This window comes from Cebidichthys violaceus, unplaced genomic scaffold (genome assembly GCF_023349555.1).
Source record: "Cebidichthys violaceus isolate CVI_PGR_0920_01 unplaced genomic scaffold, fCebVio1.0.p SCAF_20, whole genome shotgun sequence".
Lineage (NCBI taxonomy): Eukaryota > Metazoa > Chordata > Actinopteri > Perciformes > Stichaeidae > Cebidichthys > Cebidichthys violaceus.
The window spans coordinates 5,646,484-5,665,288 of record NW_027176373.1 but is presented as its reverse complement, the minus strand read 5'-3'; the positions used below and the strand labels follow the sequence as shown (position 1 = coordinate 5,665,288).

General features: G+C 39.4%; 1 protein-coding gene across 5 annotated transcripts in view; it reads right to left on the bottom strand.

Moving 5' to 3' along the window:
* Positions 1-14,965, bottom strand: part of LOC137876349 (neurexin-2-like) — a 109,646-nt gene extending 94,681 nt beyond the window's left edge. For all 5 annotated transcript variants that reach the window (XM_068715836.1, XM_068715839.1, XM_068715837.1 and 2 more), the window contains exon 1: positions 14,652-14,965. The gene's annotated coding sequence lies outside the window, so the exon portion shown is untranslated. The remainder of the gene's footprint in view (positions 1-14,651) is intronic.
* Positions 14,966-18,805: the final 3,840 nt, after the last annotated feature.

Sequence of the window (18,805 nt, the reverse complement as noted above, 5' to 3'; positions counted from 1 at the left end):
AGTCACACAGACTCAACGCTGTAGGAAATTGAAGTAAACAGCTTTTACTTGAATCCATAGCTGACATCAAACAACAGGGATCTTGGTGTGATACTCTGTAACGTTTCAGTGAACACAGTGAGTGATCTTAAAGCATTACTCTGCCAAATCAAGTGTGTAAACAGGTGAGAGAGCAAAACAGGAAGTGGACTGTGAACCAAATGAGAAACCCACTCACACTTGACAAATCTGATGGATAATGGCAATAACTGATTGTTATAATGGACTGTTCATGCAGCAACAATGTTTCCATGTGCTACTGTGGGAGTTATGTATTTATAACACTGTTGTATTTAACCATACAAATATACAATGTAATAATTTGTTGTTGCAGAGGGAATTAACAGCATGCTGTTTGAGTCTGTAGAGGAGACAGAGCTCAAGGTCTTTTTGTCTTGCAGCAGTCTACCGTTTACCCAAGCAGTTTCTAGGCTAACATTGTAGAAGAATGCAGCATTTCTACCCAATGTACCACATGGTTATTGTTCACCAGCTGTTTAGCTCATCAATTTTCCTATTAGAGGACCGGTGGAGGTTGAATGCCCCATCATTCTCTAAATGGAGCCTGCAAGACCTTGAAAGCAATTCTAATAGGCCTTTAGGAGCTAACTTGAGGAAAACCGTGCTCAATATGCACGCCCAATCTACTTGAGGCATGGGTCTGTGCATTAAGTAAAAGTTGTTCCACACCTCTGTAATCTTTTAGCCCCTCAACCTTTGTGCTCATAGTCTAAATGATACTGGAAGCAAAACAAGGCATGTTAGTTGCCAAGGAGAGGTACTGTCATCCCTTATGATATATCTATGGTATTATACAGAAATAACCTCTGATGCGGTGAGGCACAGCTCTTGATTAACTCTCAAATAACTACAAAAGCTGCTATGTACCTCAAGAATTTACCATCAACTTTCAATAGAAGCAGAGCCATCGCATTTTGTTGTGAACAATCTAATCTCCTGAATTTTCTATGATGCCACATGAACTTACTTTTGTATTCCCAGTCTTCTTCGGTGAACAATTTGTATACTATCTTACTAACTTTGACATAAATGGGCAAACTTTTCTAGAGATATGCTGTCACATAACTGTGTGTATGTTCTAAGCTTCTCAAGTTCACAGTCCTTTGTACGATTAACAAGTGTCTTCTGAGTGAGACGTCATACACAAATGGTACAGTCTGTTGAATCATTGAAAATAATTCCATGTCAAACAAGAAAAGAGCTTATTATCATTAATCATGGACGGAAACAATGACTGCAATAATAATATACACTTTAAATTAAGCAATTTAAAAGTTAAATCTAATTTGCGCTGGTATGAAACAAAGATGGGCCTGACCTACATACACTGAGACGTTCTCTTTGATGGAGACATTGGATTAGAGATTAAAGACATCATACATAAGGGTTGCTGACTTTGTCTTCAAGCCCAAACGTACTTTTTAAATCAAATTTTTTTTAATTAATCAATTTAGTGCTTCAACATTTTTTAGCAAATGCTTTCATTAATGGTAGAGCTGACTAAGACAAAAAACTGTTTTGCTTTGTTTGCGCGCTCATAATGAATCATTTATGCATCTGTCTAGTTGCATATTTTACTAATTATGGTGCATAACTGGGAATTGATTTCTTCAAATAACCCAAAGACAAAAATACATGCATGTTATCTTTTTTTCCACAGTTAAGTGAAGAAGGCATGCAAGAGTTCAGATTCCTGCTGATAGTTCAGAATGGATGTTAAAACATCACCCTGCCTCCAAGTCAGTGCAGAATGTATTTACCTCTTCATATTTAATCTGTGCTCCCCAGGAGACAGTAGGGTACATCTCTGTTCCCTTAATTGCATCCACGTTTTCCTCCTCTGAGTACAAAGATAGTCATGAATCTTTAAAATAACAGACCTAATGATAATCCTTTTGAATGTAGTTGAGTAACTGTATTCTCCTCCTGAAGACCCTGGGCCAGCACACTGAGAGGAACTGATGCATAGCAGACAAAGACAGTGACCAGGAGATTTTTAATGCTCCACCAAACCTTAAGTCCACAGCATGTCAGCATTTTGGCCTTCTAAAGAAGAAAAAATGTCAAATTGTATTCAAGATTTGCATAGTTTGGTCTTCGCAGGAACTGCAAAGAAGTACAGCGAGAATGCTATAATCTTTCCACCCACCTTTCAAAGTACCACAGTAATCTTTCAGACAGACAGACAGACAGACAGACAGACAGACAGACAGTGTGTGTGTGTGTGTGTGTGTGTGTGTGTGTGTGTGTGTGTGTGTGTGCCAAATGTGTCTTCCCTAGCTAGAGCTGTAACAATAAGTCCATTAATCGATTTTGCTAGAAATAAAAATGAATACATTTTTAATTAATTATTCGTTCAGGTAATTTTTCAAAAAAGTCATTGTCTTGATGTCTTGTATGATATTCAACTGAATGACTCTGGGTTTTGGACAGTTCTGACAAAACAATTAATCTAGAAAATAAACAGAAGATTAACTGATGATTATAACCATTATAACATTATAAATGTCAATTATTTCACGAATAATAAGCTCAAAGAGGTTCTGGTCAGTTGAAAAAAAACAGTTTAAGCATGAATTCTGGTGCACTGAAAGTAGAATATATAAATAGGATATGCATGCAAATATAAGCAAGCGAAAGGCAGTAGGGGGTTGTCACTCGGGCACTGATGCAGCCTGGGGACCTACAGCACCGTTACAAGGACAGCACCCGCCCTCCACCCTGCAGCACCCAGGACGGAGCCACAGAAGGCTGCTCAGCTGTGTGGGATCCCTCTAACAAGCTGCTACCTCAGTCTGGCCCAGCTGAAGCTTCTTACACTGTTTACTAGGCGCCTATGAAAGCAGCCTCAGTGAGCTATTGTTGCTGGGTTTTAGCTTGGAATAAATTCGGTCTGTGTCCTCCATGCCAGCGACTCCTTAGTGAATCCAGCCTCGAAGAGCCGTCTTCTTTAATTTAGTTCCATCTCAGGACTGGAAATGTGAGCCATTCAAACTCTTATTTTCCCTCCTCCATTTAGATTACCTTAAACTATGCAATATAAGGGCAGTAAATGTATCCAAAAAAAAGAGCTGAAGTTATGCTTTGAATATTGGGCTTAATGATATGGCTAAAATCTTAATTACAACATAGAAAATGTTTTTTTTTCACTATCAATATGTATCACAATATGACAGATAGATTTTTTTTTTTAAACATACAATGTAATGAGCAACATTCTACTGTTAAGAATCACATTAGACTAATATAATCGTATATTTGAACAAATTTTCTTAGTTTTTAGTTAGTTTTCTTGGAATCGTTGTTTTAGATAATTAGATTCCACTGAAATATGATGTAAGACGATGCTTTCTATGTTTGGCCAGCTCTGTTTGCACACAAAGCTGTGATTTGTTTTGTTTTAATTAAATTTTGTAATCTCATCAGCACAATACCAATTAAAGTCATTTGAATGAGCTGTCTGTACCTTATTACAAGCTGTGTCCCATCTCCGGATCTAATTCTCTTGAAGTCCACATTTCAACGTCATAATAGATCAAGCAGGCTGTCTAATTCCAAATAATTTTCCAAATAACGCCTTAAGGCTTTTAAATATTTTTTAAATATGGAGGACACGACAACCATTTGCAAGTTACTCTGCATAATTTTGTTGAACTATTTTCCTTACGTGATAGAAAAATCAAACAGGTTTGTACTAAAAGTGAGAGAGAAGAGAAGTGAAGAGAAAAAATGAGAATTCAACCAGCACTAAGGTAAAGTTCTGAATCCAGAAAAGTCTTCTGGATAATGAATGGTTACCACTGCACCCTGCCCTGTGATGTCTGCATTTTCAAGACTTGAAGAATTGAGGCCATCCACTATATTTGCAACGTTATTAGGTATGATAATGTATTTGCTTTTTTTTCAGGCTGACCAATAGATTTCAATATTGTTCAATGTGAATGTATACAAAAGTATAATCTGCCCATACACAATCTCCCTGATGTCAGTAATCATTTCTGTATACTCCAAAACAACTGAATTGAACAGTAAAAGTCAAGCTGTCGGAATGTATTTGTATGATTATTCAGCTAATTCAGCTAATCAGCGGTTTATACAGTTCACATCTATTAAGTGCAACACAAGTGTAAACAGTGCCAGCTTTTAATATGGTCTCCAATTACATGATCCAGTTTTCCTTCCAGCAGTGCGCGCATGAAACATTTAGGTGATGCTACTCCTCTTCAAGTGTCACCTTGACTTTTGTCATGCAGCTCCCACTCTATACTGTGATCAACACATAACATGAGGGAAATCGTGATCATTTGACGGAGGTCGTAATTAAAACAAAGTGATGTTGCTTCATGATTCCTTTGGGCATCTGCCCTGAAGTTTCCGGCTCTCAGTGCTAGTCGTGAGATATTTTCCACAGTGCATCACAGTGGCCCGACTTCAAATGTATGTCATGCTGAAAACAACACTCTCTTCACCCAGCTTTATGAATCTTACATTTTATTCCTTCTACTTTTTCCTCAGTCTTTTTTTGGAGGCAACTTCATTGGAATAACTTAATCTTTTATGATGGGCATGCACTCCTCTATGTGGCTGGTGTGAGATTTGAAACTTTAATTACTCATAGATGACTTTTTTTGCTGAGAATGTGTCTACTTTAGTATATAGAGATGGGGGAGCTGGAGGAGTTGTTCCATCAGTGTGTTACTCTTAAGTTGTGTCAATTACAGTACAACTTTTTGCAGCTGACCATCGTCATTGTTTCATAGAAAATCAAATATTTGACGCTACACTGGTGGGATCTTGATCTTGATGAATCACTTTTCACAACATGGTCTAATATTATTGAGAATATTTTGGGCTTGATATTGACACTCAATACTTTTGAGTGTTGACTGAAATGTGTTTGTAGCATCAAATATAAAGACTTTTAAAAGGTGGTTGATTAGATACTTCCCTAACTATTCAGCTTTTGCTCATTTTAGAGGGTATTTTATTGAAGTAACGCTCTTGTAGATATATACAGCATATAGTATATAGAAATAAATATGACGCATGAAAAGAGAAAACAATGTCAGTTTAACAATCACATTCAAAAAGTAGAAACACATAATCAAATACAGTCAAAGTACTTTACGTCAAAGGATCATGAAAGCCATACTTAATGCATTTTAAAGATGTAATCATACTATTCAAAGTTCAAAGCCACAAAAAAAACCAGCAAAACGAGAGACAAACCATCAGTCCATCAGTCAGGGAACAGATATTGCAGAGAGTTGAAGAACATTAAAAAAGATTGCCACTTATTATAGAATGTATCAGAATTAGCTCTGACAGAATATCTAATCTTCTCTAGATTTAAAAAGGACATGATACCACTAATCCAATATGAGGAGAGACATTGGTAGTGGTACCAATTAGACATCATACTGCAGCAGCACCAGCAATGAAAAACGTCAAACCATGCTATAAACATTTGCTTTCGGTCGTGATGTTCTCTGCATATTATTTTCACAGATGTTTTGCATCTGTGGAATGCTTTTTACTTCAGCTGCGAGCTTAAGAGATATAATCACCGGCCTCATCAACATCAGCATCAGCAGCATCATCACCCCTGCCATCAGGCCTGTTCTCTTCATCAACAACACAGCCGTCATTATCCTCCTCATCATCATCCTCCACTTGATCCTCCTCTTGACCGTTAACTCACATCTCTGCATCAGCTGTTATCCTGATGATTTATGTGTTGTATAATTTAGGGAGATGTATAACCCTTCCAATATATGTAGTGCTGAAAATGAGATGTTTGTACAGGCACTCTCTTCACGCTGTGCAAATTGTTTTTTATCAGTGACATGAAAGTAGCATTTGATAGTATTGATCTTAATTGTAAATATTCAACAACAACAATTGTGTGAACTGTTGTTGCGGTTTGCGGTCATGGTCGTGCTGTGGATATGTGTCGGTGCCTTTTATGTTTCTTCACAAACTGCCAATTTGTCTTGCTGGGAGAGCTCACAAATACAGGCATACACGAGAAAAAAAAATTGTTTTTACTGCACCTGTAGATTTAAGTGGATAAATATGAGCAGGTATGACGCTCTGGCTTTAACAACTGATTTAAAGTATCTATACTATACTATACTAAACAGTGAGTGCATGTTAACAGAACATTTTACCAGTGACACAGGGCCACTGTAACAGCTGACATTTTCACAAACCAGCAAGCCAGGTAATTAGTTAGCTGCCTAACACTAGCTACAAGCATAAACATGGTACTGTGCACACAGTACCCTCATTAAGTAAATGTACTGTAGGCGTAGGAGTAAAGGATAAAATGCATGCACATCTGTTTGCTATAGCTGCAATACCATTTGAAATGCTTTCCTTACAGATGCAATTTGGTTGGGTTACAGCAAAATGTGATTTAAATGACAAGACAGCAAGCGGCATCCGGTTTGGATGAGCACTGCAAAATGAACCGGCTGTAATCAAAGTATCAGCCCAGTTCAGCAGGATCACAGCACCACCCTTATCACACTGAGGGGTGGAGGTCTATGGTGGCTATCAGGGGCTCATCATTATCACCATCATTAGACAGAGCTCAGCCCGTGTCAACATTTGAATTTATTCACTTATACGTCAGTGTTTCATTCCACACAGAACATGATCCTCACTGCAGAACTATTTGTCTTAGGTATATTTTTTTAAGAGACTGGCATAGACGCTTGCCACCCACTCTACTCTGTTTCAGCACATAATGACATGAGTGATGTGTGTGGACGAGCAGAGGACGGCGTGGAGCGCAATTTAGTCGGGCGCTGTCAATCCGACGCAGGTAAGCCAAAGCAGGAATGAGTGGGAAAATCTTTTAGCCTCAGAGATGCATTTGATATTCTCTCTGATGATATAGTGTGCTAATATTTCAGGGAAATAGCTGCCTGGCCAAATGGGTGTTCAGACCAAAAAACAGCCATGCGTTAAAACAATGCAAAGGGCTGCACTGGAGGGGGCGTATTGCTTCAGGTCCATGACATAAGATATGAAATACAATAAAAAATGTTTGAGTCACAGGTTTGAGATTTGAAAGGGTTAGGGTTAGGGTTAGGGTTAGTTAGGGTTTTTAATAAAATGATCACAGAGGCAATTGTTTTATCTTAAGGCGAGGTAAACAGCGTTTATGTTACACAGTAATCCACCAGAAATAAGAGCTGCAGAAAATTATTATTTTCTCATTTAATTGTTTGGTCTTGGACAAATACTGGTCTGATACTGTGCTAATGTACTCGTAATCATAAAACTACTCCAAAAAAAACTGCACCTGATACCACTGTGTGCACCCACTTTCCCAGTAAGTCTCCCCCACATCAATTACTTTAGCTGCGAGGTTGTCGGCTGTGTGTCTGCCTGCTATCCTCTGTCTCCACCAGTTTATTGCAAGCTGCTCCACTGAGTTTTGCTCAGCTTTTTTTTTTTTTATATTTCTTTGAACTGTTTAACTGATAGCTTTAAATCGGTCAACATTTGTATTGTCGGTTAACGTTTTATTATTAACATCCCAAATACAAACTATGCTCAGTTTGATTCAGAAAAACACAAAGTTGAATTTTAAAATGTCAGCCATTGATGTTGTATATTTAATTTGTTACAGTTAGAATGTGAGAAACATCTATTTAAAACAATACATGTTTTCAAAGTCAATGTTAGCACTGTAATAGTATCATTAAGTACTCATATCGGTACTCTATATCGGCAAGTACCCAAATGTAAGTACTTGTATTTGAACTGTCAAAACGTGGTATTGGTGTATCTCTACCTGTAACTATCAAATTTGGCACGAGTAGCTTTAAAATTGCTTAAACAATCAATTATTTATTATATCATCAAAACATTATTTAAAAAATGAATTAGATAATTGCTGATAGATTTTTTTTTTATTAATAACAATGCTCAACCTTATCAGTTAAATTGTGGCAGAATAAAATATATATAAATATTGAGATCATTTATTAAGCTTATTAAGCCTGTTCAGACCAGTGTACTACAGCTCACAGACAGGTAATGTGGGAAAACATCTCAAAGAGAGATCCTTGAAGCATCACAAAGATGAACTCAAGTAACTACACAGATAAACACACATACACACACCAAAAAAAAGCTGTACATTATTTGTGTGTTTTTTTTAAATGCATTTATATTTAATCTAGACTGTCAAAACACACCCTGATCCAAAAGCAATCTAGAGGAAATACACTGCAGGGGAGTTAACATTTTACACATATCAAAGATCAATGAAAACCCTCTATTACTGTGACACTTCACAAATTTGCACATCTTTCAGACTGCCTCTTTAGGACTCCGAGTAAACAAATAATTTAAAACATGACCATCATGAAAGCAAATGATCTTTACTATGAATGACATTTCCTCCCCCCTCAACTCTCAAAGAACACTTCAATTGCAGCAGAGATTTCATCCTCTCGTTCATTACGTATCAATGCGTGTTCTAGAAATTAGCTCCACATGCCAAAAAAATCTAATGAGACAACTAGTCCCTCCTGTGCTTCAGTGACATTACCAAGAGCCATCACTCAGACAACTATACTGTATACTGCTAATGATGGAAATGTTTGCCCTTGAAATCTCTGTTAATAAGCAGCTATGCTATGACATCCATGATTAGATCATCCAGTGCTGTCACATCTCATCCTGAGGAGGATGCCACCAGACAAAATGGAGAGTGGGAGCAAGCAAGCATCCTACTCTGATTCTCTTCTTTTCACACACGCAGCCACACACACACACACACACACACACACACACACACACACACACATACACACACACACACACACACACACACACACACACACACACACACACACACACACACACACACACACACACCTCTCTTCAGCCGCTATGCAACAGAACAGCCTGGGTTAATCTTGGGTAACAGCTCCTTGGCTGGGATCAGAGAGCTTCACTAAGACCCAATGAATGCTGACACTGATACGGCATGGAGCCTCCTCACACAGGTAGGACACACCAGACAAACGCCTTTATAGATGAAGCAGCCTCGGGCAAGGATAAGATTGATTTTGCGATGCAGTATTAGATGAGATTTCCGATGCATACTATAACGAATTAGCATGAATCTGCTCCCCATGAGAGACGCCTGCAGACACAGAGTGAATTGAAATAAATGACTGTCCCAGTGTTTACCACACCATCCCCCTATGCTGCAGTCAGTTGGCCATCTAAGTGTGACAGGCCCGGTTCAGGCCCAGCAGAGATCAGCGTGATGGATGGACAGCCAGGCAGCTGCTAAAAATCTCTTGATCCAGGCCCAGCCTGATATGCCACTCACTGATCAATTGCATCCACGTAAATCTGCCATCCGCCTTATTGTGACATGATAAGGTAGGAGAAAGGACTGGGCTTCTTTAACCTCTACTCTTACAGCATGTTACAACGACCGACCAGCTTTCCCCCCCCACACACACACAGGAGCTACCTTTCATCGTGAACCGAGTCCCGTGGATATTACCCCGAAAAGATGAATGCCTGTGCTGGTGAGAGTAACGTCTGGAATGAAAGAGAAAGATTCATTGAGCGATCTGCAACGAAGATAGTGTAAGACCTCGGCAGCCCCGTCAGAAGTCCCTGGCAACAGATCTGATGCAAGTTCAATCAAAACGTTTCAACTGGCCAAACTGTATTTGGATTTTTTAGTTAGCAGCTGCTGAGGTGATTTAGATAAAGGGTATTATCAGGCTGACAGCCAAGGTGAATGTCTGACCTTCTTCTTGTCAATGGTGTTTAAGTAAAAGAAATGGTCCTATGCACACTTTAAAAAAAAAAAAAAAAGCACCGTAAAGGAAGCTAACTGCAGGTCTATCATAAATATTGCCGTATTGAACCAGTCTGTTATCGGACTTGTTTTTCCTTGACATTCATTACTGAAGCATAATTTGAAACTTGACAAACCCAAATATCAGAGGATTCTGGATCAAATACTTTAATATACTTGCAAAGTATATCAATATATAGTAATGTGATGGTATTTTAGGAAAGACTGGTTCTTTCACAGTCAATTAAGCTCCCCAATTTGGGCCACTTAGCTGTAATTTAGCCTTTGGGATGAAGAAAATACACACAAAGTTACTGGAAGACTACCTAAAATCCCAGACAATATAGTCCTATATCACACCACCCAGCTCTACTAAAAAATGTAGATTCAAAATAATACAGTGTGACTAGTAGTTCTTTTGATTACCAATGTTGAAGTTGCTTTGGATAAAAGCGTTTGCTAAATGACTGTAATGTAATGTAATGTACAGTAGAGCATACAGAGTAGTACAGATTTTCCCTGCCAGTGCTGTGTAGTAAAATTTGGGCCTCGTTGCATTGCCGTCTTCTGAGCACTGTAACTGCATAATGTATACCCTGACAGGGTGATATTGTGTTTTATATCTCTAAGGGCACTGATTATGCTGCCTGGGCATATTTTGGTTAACAGTGCGGTTTCAGCTTCCTTTTCTCATGCTGTCACACAGTAACAACAATGGATGAGCTGAAATACTTACGTTTGCAATGTAATGCAACACTTCTGAATGTGCACAAGACACCTGTATGGAACAGAAAGACAACACTGCTCTCTTTAACTGCTGGGTCGCATATCTAAGGTTTAATAGAGAATGCTTACTCACCTTTAGTGGCTTTCATCTTTATAGACTCATTATTCTGTATGCTATTTTGGTCAAATTACAATAGAACTGTGCAATCATGTGATTATGAACACTTACATTACTTTTATTATGTTTTTCTTTGTTATTACAATATCCTCTTCATCAAGACTAGAAGCTAATTGGACAGAGTGGCGTCAACCTTAGGAGGTCATCAGTTATAAAAGCTGTGTCATTTCAGCTTTACACAAATTAGCTTTTATCTGTAGTAAAACTGTCACTTAAAGGGACTTTTTTGAGTAGATTGTGTTTGGCACACTTCCAGTTTAGAGAAGCAGACAGTACCGGCACGAGAGCAAAGCAACGTACAGCTGTGGACAGGGGCAGCAGCAAAACGTATAACTATTAAAAGCAGGTTTGACTTTTCCTCATTGTACTTCCTCAACTGTCCTGGTCCATCGAAATGACATTGAGAGTATTTAAAGTGTAACAGCTTTGCATCAAGGAAAAAAAAAAAGTGAATTAAATACACAAGAAGAAACGTTGTTCACTGTTCATAATGGCTGCATTGTCTCACGCTAACATTTGATCTGGTACATTTGTATGTCATTCACATATTTAATAAATCAGAGCTGAGCTTTTCAAAGAACAATTTTGTCCCCACGTCAACCAGCATGACAGGATCCAATGTGGCAACCTTCGCTGAATCCTGAGTAGCATTCTGCTTACAGAAAATTATAGAGCACCTTCCGTTCCATTCCACCTACTGTAACACCTGTGGTGAAAATTACTGGCAATTTCAGAGGTTATTATTTCACTGATATATAACAATATCAATCAAACTTTTCCAAAACCTATTGAAACTGTTGTATTGGCAGATTGCTTTTTCTAGAAATGTCTGTGTCCATATCTGGACTTTAATACTGTTGTACATCCTTCTATCTACTCTTAAAAGCTAATGGCACAATGACCCAGATTAAAACATAACCAACAGTGTGCTGCTGGTGTCACAACTCTGACTATAAGGCTCCCAGCTATGTGACTGATATTGTGTGCAAGATTTCAGTTATTTTAATATTTCATTTTCATTCGAAATAATGCACAAATAATGAAATAACCCAAACTTGCCAAAGGTGTAGAGAGACAAAGATCTCAACAGTGACCTTTTTTGGGTTTTTTTGTCTTCACCATCCAGGGACAATAATCCCGGTTTGGCTGTGCAGCTGGCATGCAACTGAGTCACGCGTCAGCCCTGATTAGAAGCAGCAGTGGTCCGCGGGCCCCCTTCCTCTGCCAGAGCCAGGAGTGGAAAAGGCCAGGGCCACCACTTTCAGTCTGTGGATATGACCTTGATGGGGTATGATAGAGAGGAAGCGACACAATTCGCAATGCCACACAATATCTGTAACCTTCTACTTCCCCAGTATGCATGCTGAAGCTATTGAGCTGTGACACACACACACACACACACACACACACACACACACACACACATACATACACACACACACACACACACACACACACGTCAACTCTGCCCGGACGTTATTTCAAACATTCTCCGCCTCAACCTTTGTGTCATCCAATCATCCATCTTTCTTTGCATATTGGCTGGTGCTTTGTACCAGATATCTTAATTCCAGACATTTTTTTTATTCACACTCAGCAGCTGCCCTGCTAATGTAAAAGTCACATGAGAGCAGCTTTACGAGATAACGGCTTAAAGAATTTCAATCATTGAGCTGTATGTAAAGTAACATGATGTATGATGATGTACGCGCTTAATTATATTATTATTTTAATAAATTATATTAAAATATTTTTACCAGTACTGTGGTGCTAGTTGTTGTTGTTGTAGCAGCAGCAGTGAGACCATCTTCTTATAAATAAAAAAAAAAAAGATGCTAACTCTACCCAAACCCATAAATCTCATTGGAAGCAGTGATGGAGACAGATGTCTTGTGAGTCAGACCATAGCAACAGGAGTGTGGTAAAGATGGCACTGAAGGCACCAAAAATACTGAGTGGTGAGTAAAATCTTGGCAGTGGCGTATCCGGTTTCAAAATAGAACAGATGAGAAATAAAAATAAACACGTAAAGCTGCAAACATAAATGAAGCATGACCGAGGGGAAATAAAATGCAGTATAGCAAAAATACCAAACAAAAAAAAGACTGTGACACACCCTGCTGTTGTATTGCTGTCTAGAAATATCACCACAACGACACCGAATGCACAAAAGTCGTGCTCAGAATTGCATAAGTGTATAGTTCTTGTTTTTAGCATGACTTCCTTGTTGTCACTGTGGCTCTCATTTAGGAAACCAAGTGGCTTACTAAAGAATGCAACAGCATTTAAATGAGTATGTCAGCTAAACCGGCAGGGATTTAAGAGTGCAGCCAAATAGCAAGTGGTAATGAGAGGACATGCAACGGATCTGAGACGCAACACTTCTGTGCTCGCCACAAGTGAGGGGCTGAAAGATAGCGAGCAACAGTAGCCAAGCAGAGGTGGTCACCTAATTCTGGTGAAAGGGAAATCTGAGCTAGTAGAGCGCTTGCATGTTCTGTGAATACAGTGGTTTCAGTTTCCCTCCTCAGAGAAGTCGGCAACAAAATGTGCCGTGTTACCGATAGAGTAGAATTTGCAAAGCAAATATGGTTTACTGGAGGTGCAGCAGCACCTATGCGAGATGTGCAGGGGTGCAGCTCACAATCTTGGGCACCTCCCCCCATAGACTCATTACCATTTCAAGCAACAAGACAAGAGGACAGTCAAAAAAATAAAACAAACACTGCCTTGAATAATATTATAATATGAAAAGTCTATATAATAATGATTAAGTCAGATTGTCTTTCTCTGTCCATTCACATTCATCCACTTAGAATATGCCGTGTTTTAAAAGAGTGTTATTTTTTTATCTTTTTTTTATTATTGTATTTTGGAGCTTTAATTTGAACCTCACCACCCCCTCAGCGGTCAAACCTGCTGAACAGGTGCCAGGTAATTTGCTGTATGGAGGCAGCAGCTTCCTATGGGGGTGAGCATTCTGGGCTGCAGCTTTTAAGAAACATTATGTTATCACACAGGTAGGAAACCTTTTCTTACCAGCTCACAACTTTCCCCCTGATTTGAAGGGTTTTAAGGATAACATTTAGACGAGGGTGCTTCCTTTGTTGCAGATGATGTGGCAGAGCTGCTTGACTCAACTACTGTTTCACTGTGCTTCTGTCTCGCTGCTTCCTATCTTTAAACTGCACAATCCTTTTGGCACAGAACATAAAATCCCTCTCAATAATAAATAGGCTACCTCAAGCATTTCAGAGACAAGGGCCCTGCATGCTGCATGACCCAAACACCACCTTAACTTCACTTTTATATACAAAATGAATACATAGCCAACCCCGGGCATTGTGGCACCTGGAGAAAATCAAACAATAGGTTGTGTGGCTCCTTTTTCATATTTCTGCAGCCTTTATTGAAAGGAAGAGCCACCACTGTAGGTGCTGTAGCCCCAACCACCGGACATGTCTTCCGGCATGCAATTAAGCGACCCCATCCGCAACCGTGTGGAATTTGAAAAACCCCTACCTCTCCTCCACCCACCTCAACTGACTGTAAACACTGATAACAAAGACGGTTAAAAGCTGGTTATCTCTGGCTGCATTAAGTGAAATCTCCAAAAGACACCTCGAGACAAGTGTCAATAATTGGTGAGCAGCGGCTCCAACATCCCCTGGATTGGAATACAAACAATCCCGGACCACTGACATTGAAAAACACACACACGCACTCACACACACACAGATACGGCACGGCTTATCTGGTAGCTTTCTACCGCAGCACGCTATTACAGATAATTACCGTATCCATAAGGTCGTTTATATGTAGGAGGCGTGCGGTGTCATTTACCTGTGCATCACCCAGCGATCCGACACATGGATACGGAGCGAGGGGGGTTGATTATTCCGGCAGGGCAGTCGCAAGCACAAAAGAGGAACCGGGGAGGAGGGGGTAGAAAAAAAAAATCCTAAATTGAGCAGAGATGAATGCGGCAGATGAATATGCGACCTCTGTCTTCAGAAAGGATAGTCTTCTTGTTTGTTAGATGTTGGTGTGTCGATGAACGCAGGCGGGCAGGGAAGCCCAGAGCTCCTCCGTGCAGACAAAGATGCTTTCTCTCCTCCGCCGCACCGAGAGCAGCAGCAGCAGCAGCAGAGCCGTCATTCCCCCGACACTTGATGGTAATAGTTTGGTAGGTAGCTTATATGGGTTGAGGGCGCGGTCAGCTGCCGTTGACCAATCCTGCTCCCCATCAAACTAACAGCAGCGTTGCCATGGAGGATTAAACGGCGTTTAACCACCTACTCGTAACCTTTAGGTAGTGAAGCAGGTGTGTCATATTAGAATAAGCAACTCAACACAGGAGTGCCATCTTATTTTAAGAAAGAAGGATGGGAGGGAAGATTGTACTAAGAGAGACACGGGTTCATCAACCCCACCCTTCATTCGCCGAAGTGTCTTCGAGCAAGGCGCGCACCAGCTGCTGGGCTGTTTTATTTTTTTTTTTAGACAAGTCCATTTTCTTCAATGACTCATGCTGCCGGCCTCGTTGTACAGTGAACTGTAGGCTAATTTTAACCTGTCTCACAAGGTGTGTCTCTCCATGATGTGGAGCCGCTCAACAAAATCACGTCAATTTCATAGAAACATTCTGCAGAATTCAATGAAATAAATATCTTGGGACATACATATCTAAAGCTGCCATCATGCAGTAGACCGAGCAGGTAAGGTATAGGTGATGGAAGTGAGTCTGTAGAGCTAGAGTACACATAAACTGTAATTGTGAGGTCAGCTATTTGTAATGGCCCCTATAGAGTTACAAATGCAGGAAGGGCTACTGCCACACCGGGGTCTACCCGATCATGATAATGTCAGAGAAGAGGGGGCAAGGGGATGCAGTAGAATTACGATTTGTAGCAGTTAAAACAGTAAAATAATGTATGTTTTGGATTTCTGAAATTAGACAGAAAGGGGTTTCTCTAATTTAGTGGAGATGTAAAATGGGAAATCTGAAATGACAAAATTTTAGGACCAAACAAATATGGTTGGAATTTGTTAGTCTTGTTAAGAATGCTTAAATCTAAACTATTCATGAAGCAACTAGGTTATCTACTGCACATTTCATTCCCAAAAGCAAGTCAAAATGCATTGATGGATACACACAATTTAAAAAAATACATTTGCTAGATGAAAATGCAGAATTAAAAAGGGGAGATTTCAGGATGGATAAAAGTCTGATGCTTGTGCCTGCCTTATATGTTTAGTTTGGACTCTGAGAACAGTTATCAGACGTCTACCAGATGACCTGAAACATACCATCTTTTGAGTCACTCTACAAGGTCTTTGCAATAAAGGGATGTTGGTGTGTCGGGATATGCTGTGAAGTCAGTGAAGAATATTTGACTTGACTCACCCATACAGTACACCCCCCCCTCCCTAAAAGCCTGTTAAGGTGAACTGGTAAGGGTCTAAGCCCCCTTGTGAGAGAGATAAAATCAAAGCCATTTTGAATCTGAAGATGAGCTATGAAAAATTTATGTTCTGAAATGTTTTTTCCTGCAGAGCGATTCACCCTGAGTGGGTAAATGGGGTTGAATACTTTTACAGCTACATTTCAAAAGCTTCACTGGTAAAAATCAACTATACCAATCTAACAATGGAAGGAATTTAGTACTGTGTTTTCATATTAAAGAGCACATTGTGTGAATTTTTGCATTAATATAAATATTTCAACAATATTCAGCAGCACAAGTGTATAAGTTGTGTTAAAAACACAAATCGTAATGGTAGTAACAGAAATGAAGACAATCAGCTCATTAACCCAAGTCATTTTCTGAACTAAAAGCATGTCCACAACACATCTGCCTGCCAGTCACATAACAGAGACAGTGCACTGAAATCCAAACAATGTCCTCATCAGAGGGCTGATTGTTTCAGACCCTCCACTGAAGAGTAAAGTTAATATACATTTTAGAGGTTAAATGTCCATGGATGGTTTGCTGCTTTTACTTAGCAGAGGTCAAGTGGTTATGAATTTCCTGTCTTCATCGTGGTCATCTTAAACCTTCAGCCTCTCTTGCATTTCAATATCTGTACGATGATTCAGCTGTTGGCTCTGTATTACGATTTGACTAACAGAAATATGCTATTCAGTTACTGTACAGTATATTCTATGAACTGTAAGTTTGACTTAAGTTACCATTTCAAATGTTTTTTTCACAACTGATTGTTAATAGAGTCTAAAAGAGAAACCAATGTCACACTTCTGCCACTAAGGCTTCTGAACATCGTTAAGATGTCAACAACTTTGTCGCAAATAGATCATCACATATTTAGAGAATGTTGCAGGGAAATTGTGTTAAACACAATAAGCTGACATCCTGTGTTAATGGGTGAATTTATTCTAAGTCCTCAGCTGATGAATCCCACTGACTTTAGGGATTGGTCACATTTTCACCAGCAGGATGACTTTTTTTTGGTTTAGAGTGAAATATTTAAACAACTGGATGGATTGCTTTGAAGTTCGGAAAATGTTTCCCAGAGGATTATTTGTGGCAATGTCAGTGATACCTTCACTGTGCTCCTGTCCTCCTTTTTTCACCATCATTTAAAAAAATGGATTTGCCCAATACTTTAGTTTTTGACCTAAAAGCTGGAAAACTACAGCCATTTCGTCCAGCCTCAGCTATACTTTGTGTCTAAGTAGCAAATGTTAGTATGCTAAAATGCTACACACAGATGATCAGAACATTATACCCGGCTGAACAGATTGTGAAATTGACTTGACTTGACTAACATGTTAGCATTGTGATGTTAGCGTTCAGCTCAAAGCACCGCTGTGCCTAATTACAACCAGACACAGCCGCTAGCATGTCTGCAGAATATTTTGTTAGATAAAAACCTGTTTACATCTCTCTCTTTACAACACTCTGGAGTCATTGGAAATGTTTGGATTACACAAGTCGGAAAGGGTTCTACGCAGCCACCACTGGAATCTAATTCTTCAAATAGTACAAATAATATTAGTTTAGTCTGTTTATTATCTGCAACTGTGAAATACCCGGTTTAAACAGAATAAACGTGCAAAAAAAAAAGGAGCTGAACAGCAATTCAACTTAGAATTGTCAACGTTATAAATCAAGCATTGAGGCTAACTATTACAACCCTTGAATTGAATATTAATGAGTTTTATATCCTGCACTGATTGGGAGTGGCATTCTGTTTACTTGTCGCTGTCCATTGACAGAGGGTGCTGAAGTAATGTTGCCATGTCATATTGTGAAGCGAGGGAAGGGACAGGTATGTGGTCTCTGGGCGGTGGACCCTCTGTCCCATCAACAACTTCATTTGACTGCATATGAGCAAATGCATCAATAGCTTGTTGTGCGCCTGAGTGTGTAACAAGCAAGAGCGTACGTGGAGTGAATAATGCATCTTCTAAAATACAGTGGCATTGACTTTAGACCAGGTTTTTGTTGGTCAATGGCGCAATGGCTTTCTGCTGCCTCAAGATGAGCCAGCAATGCACCTTACCACACCTCATTTTAAGAGCAGTATGCTCATGGGCGCACCAATGGGCACAAGTACTTACACAAAGTGGGCGTGAAAATGACAAATGGGTCGGACTGAAACTTGCAATGACAATCCAGTTGGGTTATGCATTGATTTAGGGCCCTTTGTCTTATTGTTTCATATGAGGCCTTTGGTGATGTTTAGAAACAAAACCTGCAAAGCAAAACTGCTGTGCACAAAGCATCAAAAAATGCAAAGAGCATACAAGTAGAACAGAAAAGTGTGTTTTACTTTAATGTACTAAATCTTAATTATGTTTAGTGACCCAGATGTTATCTTTTTGTCCCTCCCTTTGGGACACAATCATGTGTTGTCCAATACATGCTTTTGTTGTCAACATCAGTGGTATTTCTGCCCTCAAAACCCCTTACCAAACAGTTGTATCTGTGTGTTTTAGTGACCTGTCTGGGGCAAATATTGATTTTTGTTCT